Raw genomic sequence first — 19,537 nt, forward strand, 5'->3', positions numbered from 1 at the left:
TAGAAATTTTAAAGAAAACTAAATTAAACCTGGCCCCTGATGGGTGTTCTGCCTTCCCAAATCCAATTAGCCAATCATGACTTTTCACTTAACTGCAATGACTTTAATTGGATCAGAATAACAACAGGAAGGATAGGAAATTACAGGAATTTACTTAGCATGCGGGGCAGACCCTTGCAGCTGGGATCATCATTATCTGTAGAACAGGCTGTAGAGCTCATCAGAGGTGTAAAAATTCCATGAACATTCCACAATATTATGTACAGAGGGGTTTTTTCATCTTCTTTTAATTTACAGGTGTACACATGGAATGCTGTAATAGGTGTGGTGACCCAGCCTGCTGTTCTCCTGTGTGTGTACTCTGTCAGCAAAATTTGACTGTGTGTAGTACCTCCTTTGCTCTTGGTGGTGTGAAGGGGCTTTTGGACAAGTGAAAGGCCTGTGACTGGCCTTCAAGTATTTAAAATTGAGCATAAGCTTAGACCTACACAGAAGTGAGGCTTTTGGGCAGCAGTTTTCTTTTGGACTGCCATTCAAGAGTGCAGGGGCTGTAGTGAAACACAATAGCTCCAAAATGCACATTCTTGTCTTGTTACTGGACATGGGGTAGCACCACCAGCTGAGCTTTAAAAGCCAAATCCCAGGGTATCAAGACAACAATGACAGTGCATTAGCACCAGCACAAGTCTTGGCACTGACAGAGATGATCTAGCAATGCTACTAATAAGATACAAACTTCTTCTAAACAGATGTGTCATTGGGTTGCTCACTGGGATGTGGTAAAGAAGGGACATGGCTGGCACCTCCAACATTTTTCAAGCATCATTTAGAATGAAATTTTGAAGATCAAAATATACATAAAAAGATTCCAGGTTAGGGATTTCTTTTTTTTCTTCTGCATTTCACTGGTCAAGGTTGGTGATGAGCAACATATGATGAATACAGCACCAAGAAAAAGAAAAAACAGGAGGAGAAACGCAACTGTTTTCCTACTTTCTATACAATTTAAGGGACCTTCCTTCTACCAAAGCAAGTTTCATCATTCAGGCCACACTCCATGCATGCTGATGCCACTTCATATCCAAGGGATGCCTTGCAGCCTCAGTGAATGTTGATCTGGATTTACACGACATAACAGGAATCAGATTTTTGCCCACTGGGAGCTGTCAGTGAATGCAAAGTGTGACGTAGTGCTTATCTAGCATGCACATGAGGGACCCTGCTGCAAATCAGGAATGACTTCACTGAATCCAATGGAGCTGAACAACCATAAATGAGCAGAATGAGGCCCACGCATTATCCCAGGCTAGCATGCTATCTTTAGCAGGCCCTAATGAATTCAGCTGCAGCATGTAGTCATTAATCCCAGTGGAAAGAGCAGCTCACCATTACATGACCTGGGACTTCAAGAGTTTGCTATTAATGCACCAGGCTGTTGTCCTAATGCAGAACACTCCATGGCTGCAGGCCTGGGGGAAACACACATTACCCTGAACCTGGCCAAAATCTCAGCAAGGCTCTTGCAGGACCTTAGAGTCTGCATAAACAGAAGGGCTGGTAAGAAGGGAGGAAAGGCCAGGGTAATAGATGGCACACAGGGCCCTGAAATTGTTTATGATGCAAATATGTTTAAAAGCACCGCATTGCCTCCTCTGGGAAAGGGAGCTTAAAATTGAAGTCTAATGATAACAAATGATTGTTAATGAGTTGTCTAAACATAATAGATGGAAAGAATTAAAAGCCTAGAATAAACAGAGTTTCATTAAAGCACAATAAAGAAACAACACAAATTTCATATCTTGGAATAAATGGGCCCTTGTGGTCTCACTGGGAGTGGAGGGCACTGAGGTGGGTGTGTGGACCCAGGAGCTAAGTCCTCTTCTGTCCGGACACTTTCCATGGGCACAGGGCTCAGATGGCTGGGCGGTACTTGGTGGCAGGAGCAGCTTTGCGGTGGCTGCTTAGGGTTCCACTTCTCCACAGCTTACACACATACCCAACCTGCAGCACAGGAGGAATTCACTGTTCCACCAGCACTCATCAGGTGCTTGAAAGCAAGCTGCTTGCTCAAGTGTCCTGCTTAAGCACCTCTTGATGCTGTCAGCACTCTGAGATGGAGAGGGAGACAGGATTTGTTCAGAGGTGTCTACAGCCAGGGGTTGGCTAACTCTGGCACTGGAAACCTTGATGACTGCAATTCAACCAGTCTGTGTAGCCCTTCCTTACAGCAGCAAATATCAGTTTCAGGGTCCACAGGTCTCCCAGGGGCCTTTGGGCTGTTCCTAAGTGAGTCTGCAAAAGTTACTGAGAAAGGCAAATTCAAACCAGCTGTACAACAATTACAGATTGTTTTTAAGCCTGTCAGATGCTGATTTTTTTAAGACCTCACAGATAAAATTAAAGTTGAAAATCACTCCCCTAGAAAAGTGTGCTACTGAGAATGTGAAATTCTGCAGGGATTTCACAAATGGTTCATCAGAGTGTTAGATGCCAAGAGCACACACCATATTTCATCTCAGTGTGTGTCAGATGGCATTCTGTGGATAGATTTTAGACCAAGATTTTATTAAGGACATGTGAAGAGATGATCAATACTTCTTTGGTGGGTTTGTTTCCTAGACTGTCTGCACTTGACATAGTGACATTATTTTTGTTATTCATGTGTGGTGGGAAATTTTGAAATTTCAAAGTTGTTTTCAGGCATTAAAACAGACCTCTCTACTTGAGGTTTCATTTTAAATCATCCTCTAGACAGGATCAGTATTCTGCAAGCCCCTTTTAGACTCAGGAAGTCTGATTTAGCTTTTAGAATTTTTCATTAAAGGGAAGTGTGGGGCAATAGACAAAAACTGAAAAGATGTGGCAAAAAGCATGTCAAGTTTTCCTCATGAAATACCGCTTTAAAAAGAAATATTTTAAAAGTCCGTTTTTTCTTTAGGAATGAAAAAAAAATTAAGTCTCAAGACTCTTCCCTCAGCCCCCCCATTTTCTGCTTGTCGGCTTGGAGATCTCGTTTGTGTTTCAGGAAGAATTGCATGTTCAGCAGAGTGTATGTGAGAGCAGGAGTTTTTGCTGTGGTGATGTATCTGTGTTTTAGAGTGTGTCCATGTCCAAGTGTAATGTACTTGTCTTTATTGATGCGCTTTATGATGGTGGATTGCAGATCTGACAGGTTCTTTCTGTGTGCTTGTAAAGCTGCATAGGGCTCAGCACTAGAAGACCCCAGCTCTGACAGAAACCCTAGAACAACCCTAACATTCAGCTGGGGCAAGCTCCTGCCCCCTTTATTCATGCTAATTTGTACTTTCCCTAGTGACTGATTTGCCTGAAACTGCTGGGAACACTTGTGAACTGTGCAACACAAATGCAGGACAAACAAGGCTTGAAAAATCCAGGCAAGAATTAGAGCTGTGCAGTGTTAAAGCTTGGCAGTATTTCCCCGATGGGAAAATGGCTTTCTTGTGACGCAGGGTGTTTCTCTCTTTCTTGATTAGAGATCTGAACTTTTTTTTTTTTTTTTTTTTTTTTTTTTTTTTTTAAAGATGCTATTTAGAAGTTTCTGTTGAAACTGGAAAATGATCAAGTTTTCAATATGGATTTAGGATTTTTTTTGAGAATGATCTAGAAAAAGTATCTCTCCTCCTCTCTCCAAATCAAGGAAAATCGGTTATGACTGAAATGAGATTTTCCATAGGAACAAGAATGTTGCTTAATAGTTTTATTAATAAGAATTAACTTTAGTATTATTGTTGTTACCCTTTTGTTAGTAGTATTAATACAAGTATCTGCTTGTGCACGTAGGCTTAATGTAGCACAGTCTGCCTTTCTGAGGGCATTTGGTCCTTCAGTTCGGCATGTGAGAATTTGGGGTTCTGCTGTCTCTGTAACATTGTCAGTGCTATAAATACAGCTGTGCAAAAGCACTGAAAGAGATGGGGTGAACATCTAGCCATATATGCCTTGAACTCTGTATGTGACCATGTGGGGAAAAGGCACACCTGTGTGGATATGTTGCTAGTCCTTTGCAGACAGTAGTTCTGGAAGGTGGCAGTCCTGCTCCTTGGCAGCTGCTGAAGCTAGCCCAGTGAGAGAAGAGGGAAACTTTGCAAATGTTTCTTGTGCAGCTGAATGACATTAAAATGCAGGCTGGCAGTTCATATCCGAGCCCCTTGGAACCACAATGTTCTCAAGAAAAACTTGATCCAAACAGATCCAGCTCCCCAAGTAGCTCAATTTTGGTAAAACTTAATTTGATTAAATTAAATGACATTAAAACATTCTGACTGACTCTAGTGAGGGGTATAAAAAATGGGAGCTTGAGACCCAGTTTGGGAGTCTGATGCCTGGCATCACAAACAAGCAAAATCCACTCTGTGATTTCATACACAGGAATGTATGAATCCACCTGGATGTCTGTGTTTATTGAGCCTGCATCCACAGGAGCGTGCCTTGCTGGCTGACCAGCATGTGTCTGCACTGTTGTGTGTTAATCGGGACAAGTGGATTTGTCTGGGTGTACCTATGGTGTGTTGTGCTTAAAGCAGTGTGGGTGCAAGCAGTATTGTTGGTTTAATGGCTGACGTGCAGGCCTGGGAGAATCACAGAATCACAGAATGGTTGAGGTGGGAATGGACCTCTGGAGGTCATCTTGTCCAACACCCCTGCTCAAGCAGGGCCACCCAGAGCCAGTTGCCTAGGACCATGTCCAGGTGTCCTGCTGGCCTCCCTGGCTGTGGTTGCAACTACAAGGAAAATCATAAGGCTCAGTTAGGCAGCACTGGCCCTGTCAGTAAATCATTGTTCAATTCAGGCTTTTTTTTTTCCCCGGATTGGACTCCATAGAGAGTCAGACAGACTGTGCTGAGCTGGTCCCATCTGCACCCAACCTGGACAGCAGCTTTATCTTGCCTTGTAAAACTGCAGAGCTCTGTGACAAAAGAGTTAATCTCTGCCTTTGTTTCTCTTCCTCCCTCTCTTCTCTTGCAGCAGGACTGAAAGGCAAGATGAGAGCAGATCCATCAGTGTCAGCTGCTTTCAGCACATCAGCACTTTTGGGGGGTTTATTGGGGACTAGCCCATCAGCAGTGCTTCCAAACAGCAAACACGTTGCAGACAGGCCCCTCCTCTGTGCAGCAGCCAGGCTGCCTGGGGAAGCAATGCCCGGACCTCGGTGCCACTGGCCAGGGGCTGGGTGATAAATGACTGTGTGAGGCATCTCCATGGCTAGTGAAGTCCAGAGGGTAGGCCCGAGCCAAGCTCCTGGGGAGACAGCAATGAAACCATATTAATTTCTGGGCGTGCATCCATGTGTGTCTGTGTGTCTGTACTGTCTGACAAAATACACTTGACACAAACACACATGCTTCACTTTCAACACACAGAGTAACACAGAAGAGGGGTGGAAGAGAGAAAACAATGTGATTGACAGGTTAATGAAGCAGTTCATAATAGCAATGTATATTATAACCTCAGAAACAGCTTGTAAATACCTGTTTGCTTTACATGTACATACTCCCATGCCTAGGTCTGTGCACATACATTTGCCTATATATGAAATGTATGTGCCTGTGTGTATTCATATGAAAGGAGCAGAAATGTGAAACAAATGCTCTGCAGTGGAACCAAAGAGTAAAGAGGAGCTGGAAAAATTTAAGCTTCATTAGCCTAGCAGCCACTTGTATCCCCTGCCTTTTATTTTACTCCTAGGGCTGGAAGTCTTCCAAAGCAGTGGGGGGATTTAGGAGCACACATCTCACTGACTTGTACTCCCTAAACCCTCTTAATACTCTTGTATACTCCACCTGTGTGTTTTGGTGGTGCTTTTTTATTTTTTTTTTAATCTCAGGGTCTTGGGTAGAGAAGCCTTAGCCCATCCATGCAAGGCTGGGAAGTCACATTAGCGTGAGGAGAGTGGAGTTTGAACCCATATCTAATCTGGAGTTTTGACTAATTCCTCATCATGTTGGTGTGTCATTCTTTGGAAAGCTAGATGTATCTTTTACTAGGCAGATATTTGGATGTCTTTGTTTGCTTCTGTATTGTATCTATCAGTGGGAATTTCCTGATCTACTCTGGACTAGGGCAATGACTTCTACAACAATCCTTTCTCTCTTTTGTGGGACCTATTAATAGCAAATATAAATAGTATCATACTGAGCTTTTGTGGATGGGCAACAACCCCAGGAGCTGAAAAAGCAAGTTCAGCATGATGAAGGACCTTTAACTTTTCATTTCATGACTCCACTTTTACTTGTAAGCTTCAATTTTGCAGTAAGATAATTCCCCTGAGTTCTTTTTCTAGATTCTCTTAGAGGATAAAAGAAGATGATTAGGAGATTTCTCATGCACACAAAGAAGTGTTGAATTTGCCAGTTCCCAGTAAAAGCCAAATGGTATTTCTAAGCATCATGACTGTGGAAGAAAAACTTCGAAGACTCAAGTGTACTGGGAGGGATCAGAACCAGAAAGTTGGTAGAACCCAACCACCACAACGGGAAGTTGACTTTATCACATTGAAGTCTGGCTCAGACTTGAACTCTTGTGAAAATCCTCAGCAAATTCCCCTCTAAGAGTATACAGTAAAGTTCCAGGCCTCAGGACTTCTGCAGAGAGTTGTGCCAGTTATTTTCTTCCCTGATATGTATTCCAAGATAAAAGCACTTAAGAGGTGGGATGTGTGCAGAGACTACTGATGTGACTAATGTGTGGCACCATGCAAAGAGCATAGATGCACGTGCATATCTTGGACAATGTGCAGAATATCATACCTGTGAGTCTCTAGCCACACATGCTTGTGCTTTCGGTACAGTAGCAAGGGATCCTTTTATTATAAGGCAACTAGCACTGTGTTGGTCTAGCTCTTGAGTAGAGTTCTTGATAAGCTTGTGATCTGAGGAGCTTGCAGGCAAAACAGTCAAGCCAAGTATTTCTGTGTTAATCTTACAACTGTGGAACAGAGGTGATTTGTCCCTGATCACATGCAAAGTTGAAGGCAGAGCTGGGAATGGGACTGAGATGTCCAACATGGTAAGCTCATTCTTTCCATTTCTGTCTAGACTGGTCAATTATGCTAAAGCAACACCAGCTGAACATTTGCACAGAAGCAAATAGCTGTATATCTTAGTCTTTAGGAGCATCATAGCTGTGTAAGTGGGAATCCTCTGGGTTTGGGTACAATTCAAACCACCGTCTAAGAATACTGTTCTGCCTAGCATCCTCTGTCCTCTAAGCTCCCTCTTCATCTGTCCCCTAGAATTAGGGTCTGTAGTTGGTCTCCACAAGCTTTTTAACCCTTTTCTGTAAAATGGAGGACAATAAATTGACTTAAGACAGGATGGGAGGAGATTAGAGGTGATAGAAGCTTGATTTGTAGCCTGGGGAATTAGTGTCCTTGCATCAGGGACTTCCCCTTAATTCTCCACCAGGGAGGACTATCAGGTTTGGGCAGACTGATGCTGCTCATGAAATTCTCTTCCCTGCCCTAGAGACCAGAGTGGTGGGTGAGTGTTGGAGGGAAATTAATTTCATGTGGGAGCAGCAGGTTGAGGGATGGGAGCTGGCAAGGTGTCTCTGTCTTTGGTGATAAGGAGGTGAGGGCTATGCACAGCAGTTCAGCTGTCTTCAACTGTCCAGGCCAGCCAGCCAGTTCTGGGAGTCTTCCCAATCAGCGCAGCAAGCTCAGCTTTGCTGCCGTCAGCACTGCTGAGAGCAGAAGCTGGGGATGGGTGAATCCAAATATCCGGATCGCATGGATATTGGCTGGAAACGTTCCACCATATCCGGGTGGCTGCCTTTGCGTGATATTCATGCTCGTCAGAAAATTAATTATTCCATTCACCAGGCTCTCTGAGCTGGTAGGATTGCCTCTCAATACCTGGAGCTCCTCCTGGGGGTGGTGCGTGTGTGTGTGTGTGAGCATGTCTGCATGCCTGCTTACTGAGAGGTTGTGTATGTTGGGGACATATATGTGTACGGACAGCAAGAGATTGTATATGACTGTAGGCCCAGAGAAAGAGTTTCATGAATGATGCAGAAATAAGGAAGATGCCTTGCTCTGTGTGTCTGTGAGTGAGGGTGCCCTTGTCAATACTCAGTGGCTTTGTCTGCATACCAGAGAGAGGAATATTTTCCTCCAGGTAAGGTGTGCAGAGAGCAGGGGGGTCAGGGGCCTTGGGTAGATGGCAATGCATTCCTTGTCTTTGCCTTTATGTGCATGAGTGGCATACACATGGCCTAGGCCGTGACCCTGTGCTTTTTAGATCTGCCTTCAGAAAGGTTGATGTGTGTTTGATGCAAGCCTATATCTGCCCATGGTTTCCTGTGTACTTGTGCTGAGAACAGGGAAAAATTTCATGTATATACACTGAGTATTGAAAAGCTGTGTATGTGGTAGATCTGGTGTCAGCTGGCATCACAATAGTACCTGTGATTTTGGATGCGTTTGACTTGGACTATGGCTGTCCTAAACACATCTCCAGTTTTTGTCTTCTTGCTTTTCTAGCTGATCAACCCCATGTACATCAGTGGGTAATTTACATGAGCAAGTAAGCAGAATCAGATCTTGTGATATTTAAAAATAAAACCTTTGCACCCCAGTCTGAAAGCTTTCCTGGAATCCTCTAAGTCACAGGAGGTCTTATCCCATATGGGGCAGTATGATCCGTATGTGTCCTGGGGTTGAGGTTTTTCAACTGCAACAGCAAGGAGTGATATTTCCTGGAAAGCAAAACCACTTAATTGTAGCTTGACTCTGAGAGTGCCCTGATTGGCTCTGCTAGGCAGCACAGTGCTGAGTTTCAGGCTTGGGGTATTCTTGGAAATTTGTATTATTAATTGAAAGCTTATTAATGGCAAACACAGGATGACATTTTACATGGTTTAGTTATGTTCTGTGAGTCATTGGTACAATGCAGCCTCAGCCACAAGGCAAGGAAGCTCCTGCCGTAACTGATAACAGAGAAGCAATAACAGCTCAGTTCCCACTAACTGGTCCTGGGGTGACAGGGACAGCCCTTGAAAATGTCTGATCATCTCCCCTCTGATGGGCATTCATCCTGAGGTTAAGGTAAGTCTAGAGGAAGGCAGACATACTCACTGAGGTAATAAGCATTCTGGTTTATTACCAGTGGGCTCAAGAACTTTTGATGCTCTGAATGTCTGGCATTGCCCTTAGAAATAAAGAGCCCTTGAAGTGAGAGAACTGTTGACATCTCACTGGAAGTCAGTAGCTCTATCTCTAGAGCAGAAGACGCAATATTGCTCTAGATAATGAAACTTTGGGTGCTGGACTGTGACTGGATTCTCTAGAGTAATATTTGAGACCCATTGTCCCATGTTTGAGACATGGTTCGAGTCTGGGTCTGGCTTATATGGTAGTGGGGAAAGCATGTGTGCTTGGAAGAGAATTGACTGTTGCTTCTAATATCCTGAAAGAAAAGTCCTTTTCCTCTGCCCAGCTTCATAGATGGTCAGTGCCATATATCTAAACATCAAAACAAGATTCCTGTTGAAACAAAACAGAGCAAATGTCTTAGATTCTTAATATATTTTTAAACAAAGTGGCATTCTCCAGTCATTGTGTGGATGTGGCTGCTGTGTCCACCTAGTCCGTGAAGGGTACATCATCTTTAAGCAGATTTCTGAAGTTGTGTTTGTCTCTTATGGCTATAGGCATAGCCAAAGCAGGCATACTGCTAGGAGATGTACTGCTGCCACAGCCATGGACCTGCAGCCTCTTTTGTCTGGGAAGAAACACACATTGTACAAACCCTCAAATACCTCCATCAATCCTCCCAATCTCCTCTTCCTCACTGCTATGTGTGCATCCTGTCCTGTCTGCCAGAACTCCCTGGGTCCTTCCCAGGCACACTGACAGTACTTGGATACAGTTTTGTCACAGGTGGTGTTTGCTTGTGTTGCTGAGGTTCCTCAGGGAGTCAGTCACTCTTCACAAGCTCTGCTCCGGTCCTCAGAAAGAGAGGCAAGAGTTTGGAGGCTTTTCCTGCCAAAGCTTAGCCTTGGGTTGTGAAATCCATGCTCTGGGATGGAAGAAGCCACCCACCATCTGGGTCTGTAGAAATAGCAATACATCCTCCCCCTTGCAAGGGAAAACTCTGTTGTGGATGCCAATTGGACTGTTCCTCATCTGGGACAGCCAAGAGGGGCTTATGGAGCTAAGCATCTGCACAGACTGATGGGAACTTTCCTTGATGACCTCTGCAGATCTGTTATATCTATAGATCTATGGGACACATGTGGTCTGTCACCCATATTCAGTGCTGCAGTCCCACTTTGCAGCTATCAGCTTCATCAGTGAGTGGAGCTGGGTACAAATGAAGTCCTCTCTGCAACTGCTGAGAGCTGTACAGGGGAATATAGACAGCAGAGCTCCTCTGTACTCCCTGGTCCAGCAGCAGAATTATTTCCACAAAGACATTGCAGCCACTGGGAGGAGATTATAGGCCAAGTGCTTAAACTCTTCCACCCTGGTTTAGCAAGAGGCCCACAGCTGTGAATTGTCTGATGCCAGCAAATAAACCAGATGGACGACATGGATGGAGACAGGCCAAGCTGGGATGGAAAGCACAGTGTGCCCTCCTGTCTTAATGGGCTTCTGGAGGATGAAGTAGCATGAGCTGGAAAGAGCCTTCAGCTGCAAAGCTCCCTTTGTTGAGGTAATGGGGAATGGGATCTACTGTTTTTTGCGGGGCTTCAGGTGTGGCTGGTGGGATGTCCTCTAACACTGCAGGAAGAGGGATGGTGCCCTGGGTGCCTACAGAAAGGTGGAATGTTTCCAGTCTCCAATGGAGAGAAGAATACAGATCTGCAGCTGTAGAGTGGTGGGATTGGAAAGAAAAAACCAGCAGTCATAGTGAGAGGAATCATAGATCGTATGCATGCTAGAGGATATAACTTCAGTTGCCAGTTCTGGTTAGCAGATTGCAAAAAGATGAAGCCCACCCAGTCTGCAAAGGATAATGATGGGTCAGTGCTGCTGGGCAACATATGCTGCTTTTGCAAGGGGCCAGACCTGGTTGTTCCTCCAGCACTTCATGGCTATGATTTGTTACCTGGGTGATGCCAAGGCCTAAAACTCAGATTAGACTCTCACTGTGCTAGGTGCTGTATATACAAGTCTTATGACAGTCACGTCCAAAAAGAGCTTTCTCCCATGATTAACAGGACATCATTTTATGGATGTGCTGTCACAAAAGGCTGTAAGAAACCACAAGTTCTTCGCTTCACCAGCTGTCCAGGGTCCTCAGAATCTGGCTTCCTTCAAAACGTGAGGTAAGACAACCTACCTTTTTCTCCACATCTCCCCATTGACTATCTAGGAACCCAAGCTTGGTGCTCCCAGATAACAAGTGTTCTAAATGACTCATGGATGTCCTGAGTTTGGAAGCTGCAGAAGATGCCTCAGGACTACATTTTTCATTGCAGGTGAGTCTTCTATTCATACAGATTCCATAGGAGTGCTGAGAACGTAACTTGGCTCTGTCCTAGTCTTATGCCTTAGCCCCATGCCCTTTAGCTTTCCTCCCAACAGACTAGCTGGGATATTTCAGAAGGTAGGGGCAGTGTGTCCAGCACTAGAGTATGCCTACACCATGCTTCAGGGTACTTTGAGTTGGGGTATTCCAGCTTTACTAGGAGATGAGTCTCTTACCACCATGAAAGACAAGTTGCTGGAGCCTGTCTCAAAATAAAGGTTTGAACCTCAGTTCGGTGTCTCTTCAAGCCAGGCCAAGCTGCTTGCAAGTCTGTTTTGGAAGGGATTACTGAACACTCCCCTCAGTATGCTGGAAAATCACCCCTGCTGGTAACAGGTACTGTCCAGACACATTACATTGTGTTTATGGGGTTCAGTGTGGAGAGGTGGATCCAGGATGTGCTTGCCAGGCTGTTTATGACTGTGGGGGAGCATGCCCTTTCTAGGTGTGATCCTCACCTCTGCCATTTGTCCTCCTTTCTCTATTCTGCCATCCCCAAAGCAGCCCGGATTGGTTATAGCCCACATGTTACAGTGGCCAACCTGCAAAGAGAGAGCCAGAAAAAGTTAATGTGGAGTTCTGGTCTACTCCCAGGATGCATTTGGGCTGCAGCCCATAATGATATGTATAATTGCGAAGGCCTGCCAAAAAAAGCAGGCTGGATTTAATTGAGTCAACACACTGCTATTAATAATAAAATGGCAGAGACTTTGCTATTAATCACTTGTGCTGGCTTTATCACAGGCAGTCTCGGCTATCTGGCTACCAAACAAGACCTTTAAAAAAAATGGTGCAGTGGAAAACTTACTAGTGGGAATACACCTGCTAACAAAATAAACCTTGTAAACAAAATGTTCCTTGCTGAAGAATGTACCTTCTGAAGGGACAGCCTGTTTGGGAGGCAAATGGGAATATGTCAAATGCCTGTGTCCTGCAAAGTTTTACTTTTATAGGAATAGATCACTTGAGAATGCGCTTGGCAAATGGTGCATCTTTGGGAAAGGTTATTCTTGATAAAGGACTTTGGATAGGGTGGGAATTAAAGAAGAAATGAGTCCTCCAAAGAGAAATGTAATTGCTGCAGGAATATAGCACAACCGAGAGAGGAATGAATCTGTTACCAGTAAATGGAAAACACTATATCCACTGAGGTACTGAACAAAAAGGAAAATGCAAAATAAATACCATATCTGACATCTAAATTGCAGCTCTCCTTGTAGAGGGCTGGATAAACTCTGGTATATCACTGTGGATGTCTGGATGTGTAGCTCTGTACCCCAAAGTACATGCTGCCAGCACTGCATTCACCCCACCTGAAGAAGTAGGGTCTGGTCTTCTGAGGGGCCACCGAGGCCCAGAAGTGCCATCTTTCCTGTGACCTGACTTGGCCACCTGAGGTAGAGGAAGGGCTTGAATGGGGCTCCATCCCTTTCACACATGCACCATATTTGCTCACATGAGCTGCCCATGTTCCCTGTGGCCTTCTTGATGGACTCCACCCCAGTGCCTGGGATTGGTACTAGTTCCTCATGGCAGTGCAGTAACAGCATACTGCATTTTTAAAAGCCCCACCCCGAGCTGAGGTTGTTATTGTAGCAAACATGGTAATGGCAGTCTTCACTTTTGCTTCTGTGTAGAGCTACTTGCCATTACTATGGGAAGGGACCTTGTGGCAAAAAGGTCTGAAACCCAGGAGGAAAGGAACAGGCTTGAAAACAATGCTTCTGAGCAGGGAACACGATGTATCTGCAGGCAGAGCCAAAGAATATAGAACAGGCAGAAAAACAAACAAAACAGATACATTATGTGGCTTTTAGTGTAAGAGGTTGTGAGGCTTAAACAAATGACTCTTCTAGCAGACAGTTGGAAGAAGAGAATGCCCTGCCTTCCATATCTGAGAATGCCAAAGGAATGGATCTTTTCTTCTCTTTCAAGTTTTCCTGCACAAAGGGATAAATTTTCTGTGCACCAATGCAAAAAATCTGTGTGCATCTTGCACCAAATAGTCAAACAAAATAAATTATTTAACAGGCAAAAAGGCCACTTTCTCTCTATTATGAATTAAGGAGGTCCATAAATGAATGCAAACATTATCCCTCAGAAATAAAGACAGAAAAGAGAGAAAACCACAACAACAAAAAAACAGAAAAAAATTATCCACTTCCTGCTGTTTTCCTTTCCTCCCCATAAAGTGTCTTATCCTCAGAGAAAATCACTTCATTGTTAGAAATAGCCGAAATTGGCTTGCAACTAGTAAAGATGCCAAGAATTTGCACCTTGCTCTGTGACCTAAAGCAAAAATGACATGAACATTGACAAATTTGACAAGGAAATTTGTGCAAAAAACAACTTCTATTTGGCTAGCCAAGCAGCAAATATGTCGGATGATATGCTTTATTAAGCAATCCATTTTTCAGCAATAGCTGCACCATCTGCAAAGGTTAGTGTGCATCAGGCTTTCCACAGAATTTCATCTGCGTCTGCAGCTAGGTGCAACACACGACCACATTTTTCATGTACATACAATTTTGGATGCAAATAGAATACTTGATGAAAGAGGTGACCTTCCGGACTGACTTCCCCCATGCAGTAAAGTCACAGGCACAGAAGCAGCTGAGAGAAACATATCTCTGCCTGGAGGGAGGGGGGGGAGCGAAAGAGAAGAAGGAGGGGAAAGGGAGAAATAAAAAGAGGAGGAAACTTCAAGAAAAAGTGTTTCCCAGAGAAATAGCTTGGCACATCCCACAGTAGAGACTCTGCACCTGTACCAGTCAAAGGGGAACGGACACTGTTTTGCTAGGTAGCTGCAGTTTTCTTCTGGATAGTATCCGTGTCTCGTAGATCCTGCTACTACACTATATATACACCCTTGTCTTTCATTGCTCCCTCTATCAGTTTGCATTCCAGACTTGTCATCTCTTAGGGATGGGCTGTTTGTCCTATTGCTACTATAGCCCCTGCCTAGGGCTGCTGGGTCTCCTTCTGAATATCCTTGGCTGTATAGGATGTATTGTCTATACTCGAGGAGGGGGAGTGTTGCTTTCAAATATTAGTTAGAGGTATCTATTTTCTGCCCTTTTTGTTCTTTTTTTTTTTTTTTTTTTTTTTTTTTTTTTAAAAAAAAAAAAAAAAGGCATGATGGTCCTCTGTATTTTCCTATATTGTTTTCTAGTGGATGGATATGGTCCTTTTGTGTCCTGCTTGCCTGACATTAGGTGGAATCAACTCTTCTCTAGTCCCCAGTCTTCTTCCCCAAGTGTATGCTGTACACATGGCTCCCTACGCCTCATTGATGGTTGCTGGTTATAAATTCATGTTCTCAATCCCTACTCTGTTTAGCTGAAGTTGGATGTCATCCCAGTGCCTTGCAACTGTCCCTGGTCCAGTGGAAAGTTTAATCTGCCAGTTCACGGCATGTCGTCCTATGGGGAGAGCTCTGTTCAGTGCAGCTCCACACTGCACAGAGAGAAGCTCATTAGCAGGACATGGTAGTGTCTGATGACACTGTGGTCCAAGAAGGCCTCATTAGGCACAAAATGTTTTCTGCGGCTCTCTGAGATTTCCTAGTAACTTAAGGAATTCAGACATAGTTACCATGGGGGCACAGATGAAATGGGGAGCAGAGATGCACTCTCCAAGGGCTATCTCCCATCTGTGTCTTTTGGAGGAGCAGATATCAGACAAAGCCTTTGACTCCTTTTGCATAGTCTTGGGTCCTTGCTACAGAGATGCAGATGGAACCAGCTGGGCCTGGCAGGCACACTCTTCCCTGGTTGGCTGCTAAGTGGTGTTAAGTGATGAATGTTAAACTTAACAAGGGGACTTACAGATTTACGTAAGGATTTTACTGCCTGCCAGGTATAAATGATGGAACAGCTTTGATCTTTAGGGGGATCAGTACTAGAAGTGATTTAAACTAAAGTTAATAAAACTGTTTAAAACTGTACTCTGTAGTCCCACAGGCTGAAGGAGCCATAGTGGTCACTTGACTGCTCTAAGTAAAAATTGTTCACATTTATGAGGGAGATCAAATCCCACTGGTGTTAACGATGTTTTCAGCTGAATAATAAATGGTATCTTCCAAGAGTTCTGCAGGTCCTTTCCTGCATGTGCTGCAGGTCCCACAACCTACTGGAGCCACCAATCTGTTATCCACAGATGCAGAAAAATGGTAGACTCTTGGTATTTCCACAGGCTTTTCTCATTCTCTCTCCACTTCATAATCTATAAACCAGGTTTGATCTCTTTGCCATCCTGTAGCATGTCACAAGCTAGTGTCGGTATTCTTTTATTGCCATAAAGCAGGACTCTTGGAGTGTTTTATCTTTGGAATTTGCTGGCCAGCAGTGACAAGTAAATGCCATAAACATTAAAATTTCATTGGCTTCATGGTGGGCTTTGCCACCAATGACCTTTAGAAAGGGGACATCACATTACAGTTTTTATGAATGGTCCTGCAATGTCTTCTTATATCACAGTGCATCTTAAGAAAGTTCCCCACAAAGGTGAAAATTCTAATTTTTAATGGAGGGTCTGTTTTCTGTCTCCCAGGAATCTCAGTTGCCCCATACAATATAATCATGGGTATTTCCCTTGGACATTTCTGTAATGTCGCATGAAGCAGTGTGAGCTGTGGTGGACAGGGTGCTCGGATGCTGGTGCAAACAGCACTTGTGTAACCTGCACTGATTTGGGTAAAGAAGTGGCTCTTTTGTAACTACCAGAGAAGTTGATGGGATTTCTGGCATTCCTGTATCATCCCAGATCATTCAGTTTACAAGTGAGATCAAATTCCATCAGTTATTTGTGTTCACAACTATGAAGCAAACCAGGCTTCTCTGCATGCCAGGGGTCATACTGTCAACCAGAGTCATCAGGCTCTCCCTCCACAGACACACACAAATGGAAGTCATCCTGCTATTGCTATAGCATTTTTTAATTCCCCTGCCATTTCCTAGAAACTCTTTAAAAGTACCAGAATGCCTTCTGTCTACTTGGTAACAAAACAAGTAGCCTTTCATGGGCCTCTCTAGAAATCAGTGATTGGCAGCCACTGAAATTGAATTAGCAGTAACTCATCACGTGACAGAAAAAATACTTTTCTGTTTTTATTTCAGCCCAGTGCACTGTTGGTGATGAAAATCTGCAGCACAACAATTTGATGAGGCTGTGATCGTGGAAGGATACAAAAAGAGATGTGCTGTTTCAGGTGGATCATGAGGAAATCCTGAATTATAAAGGTACAGTCAAGTCTGGGATGGGATTTGCTCTGTGGAGGAACCAGCTGGAAACTGCCAGTGATTGGGAGGAAGTTGCATGACAATCTTGTTACCTGTACCTTGTTATATAATTACCTCTTGCAGAATTTGGTGGGGTTTTTTTTCTGAATTACAGTCACTGCTGGAGATGGGTTATGGGTTTAGGCAGACTACTGGCTGGACAGCCTGGTATTTCCTGCGTTCTTACTTCCATGGATCCTCTAATAGCCCTGCTGCCTAGCTTTGACCTGCTATTTTGTCTCACTATGAAGATGGTCTATGTCTGAGATTGTTGTGGGATTTCTGCAGACAGTTTCTAGTGGTATATTCAGAATCCCTCAATATGCTCCTCGCACTCCCGTCGCATTTTCTAAATCCCTTGGGGGCTGAGGGTCATCTCTCACTTTACATGGGATAAATTGATAATGACACAATGAAATCAGTCATGATGAAATGGCTCCATTTTTATTACAGAGAGAGGGGATTTTGGATCTGTGCTTCTGTTGTGGTGTCTCAGGAGCTGTCCTTACACCATAGTGGTGTTTTGGCAAAGATTTCCAACAGTATTTTGAAGTCTCCTATCCCATTCCATAAACTTGACACTAGATTCAGGAAACTGTTTTCAGAGGTTTTCTTGTGTGTTTCCAGAGAAGTTCTTCACATTGTGTCTTTTATCAGCTTGTCCATTTGCTGCAGCAGGGGTTTTGTGAGGCCACAATTATGTTAGAGAATGAGGGAAATAATACAGATAGTAGATGATCAACTGTGGCTAGAATTCATTCCTCACTCACCTGTCAGTGTGGGTGAAGAAGTAGTTTGGAAAGCATCACTAAATTTACAGTCATTTTCTTGTGGCTCCTAAAGTCTGTCTTTCCTTGTACTACCTCATCAGACTAAGGGCTAGTTCCCAGTAGCTTTCTTAATCCCTTGAAAAAGATGCTGTATGTCCCTGGAAGTCTGGGGAAATCAGACACATCATACCCTGAGACTCTTTTGAACCTGAGACTCTGCTCTCAACTCATTTCTGTGGCTTGGTATCTTGTCCACGCTGCGGTGGGATGTTAGAGCCCTAAAAGTACTCAGAATAAATCAATGGGTGTCAGCTGATGTACACCCCTGGAAGATTTGGCCCAGGTGGGATAGAGAGCAGAGAACCCTCCAACAGAGTCTCTTTAAAAGAAACTACAGGCAGGTATTTCAACCCACTTAGCTGGGCATTCAATTATGGCTTTTGCTACAGAGTAAAACCTGTTTTTCCAAAGAACACCGGTAGCAGCCTCTTAAAAAAGGAGTTGTGGCCCCTCCCCGGTGACCTTTCCTTGTCATATGCTACATGCTGTGATGTTCCTACACAATAGAGAACACTCTGGTCTCTGTGTACTTGGCAAAGGAAGAAATGGCTTTTTTAATCTCATTGCATGAATTATTGGCAAAACGTTTGAAGTGGCTCCAAGATTTCTCTCTGACTGACTTGCATTTTCTCAGGAGATTTGTGTAGTTTGGGAGTTTGGAACGTGTAACTGAGTAACTCAGAGAAAGCATTTGCTACCTTTTGAAAGGCTGCTGTGCCCTTGGAGAAAAACCACTTCATCTGCTGCATCAACATCCCTTTGCAGAGAACAAGCCATGTTGTGACTGACGTGCTGTGTCCCCTCAAAGGATACTGACTCCTGCCGACTCCTGCTGCTGCCCCACCTGGCTCCTGGTGCAGGTACTACCTAGAGGCAGTGCCCCCTGCGGGTGCTGCCATGACATCGCCCCCAGCCAGGCCTTGGGCAAACTTAAGTGTGTGCCAATGTTTGCCCTGAATAGTCTACAGAGATGGGGCATGGAAACACAGGCAACAGCATGGGGTCATGTACCAAGGAAGTGCCAGAACTGGGATTAAGACCTGTGCTTCTGCTGCGGCAGCCTTGCCAGCCCTGAGGTATGGTTAGAGCTACCTCATGTTGGTAGCCAGCCATTTTCTCTTTGCATACTGCCACCCTTGGCTTGATGGCATGGCTCTGCCATGGGCTAGGTATTGCTCCAGGGATACAGTGCAGACCACATCCTTCCCCTTTGCTGGAGCATCCCTCTGGCTTCCTGCTGACCGTGGTGAGTGAAGGGTTGTCACCTCCCAGGGATGGCTACCTCCCTTCCAGTGCTAGGCTTCTTTTTGCAAGATCAAAGCAGAGGGAGTGTGCCAGAACCTGCCAAACTGCTGCCGAGGAGACTGACAAGGAGTGACAGAGCCTGAAACTGTCTGGCAGATTGTTTGTTTAATGGGGGAAAATGTTTTCCTGACACTGTAGAGCACTTTGAATCACAAATTATGTCAATAACACACATTCACCTGTTCCTACCATGGAGCTCTTCTCCCTCCTACGCTGTCCCTTTAGTAGGAGACTCCATTAGTGCTCAGATCGCCACCAGCCAAATGCTGTGAGCGTGTGGCTGATTTGACAATCAGGGCCAGCAGCGTGAGAGTGACCATGCCGCGGGGGCAGTGATCCCTGCAGAGCTGCCAGGGCAGCAGCTCCAGGAGAAGAGGAGAGGGGATCACAATGGCTTCATTCTTCATCAGGCTCCCCCTGGCCCCTCCAGCCCGCCCCGGTGGCCGGCCCGGTCTCAAAGTCCTCCCTTCAACTTCGATTCCCTGGGCCTGCAAAGTGGAAAATGAATTGGATCCCAGCCATGTGCTACCCTGCTGTCACCTGGTGTCATTTTTATTTTTCAGGCTGAAATGGCCCCAGAATATTGGCAGCTCTAAAATCGTAAGGATATCTAATCGGGTGATTTATGCCG

The 19,537-nt window shown here is 44.5% G+C and overlaps 1 long non-coding RNA gene across 1 annotated transcript in view; it reads left to right on the forward strand.

Annotated features, from left to right (window-relative positions):
* Positions 1-11,189: 11,189 nt before the first annotated feature.
* LOC113481787 overlaps positions 11,190-19,537 on the forward strand; it is a 12,954-nt gene continuing 4,606 nt past the window's right edge. The window contains exons 1-2 of the long non-coding RNA XR_003398729.1: positions 11,190-11,289; positions 16,610-16,732. This is a non-coding gene — a long non-coding RNA (uncharacterized LOC113481787). The remainder of the gene's footprint in view (positions 11,290-16,609; positions 16,733-19,537) is intronic.

The sequence above is a fragment of the Athene cunicularia genome (assembly GCF_003259725.1).
Source record: "Athene cunicularia isolate RWA chromosome 6 unlocalized genomic scaffold, athCun1 chr6_part1, whole genome shotgun sequence".
NCBI lineage: Eukaryota > Metazoa > Chordata > Aves > Strigiformes > Strigidae > Athene > Athene cunicularia.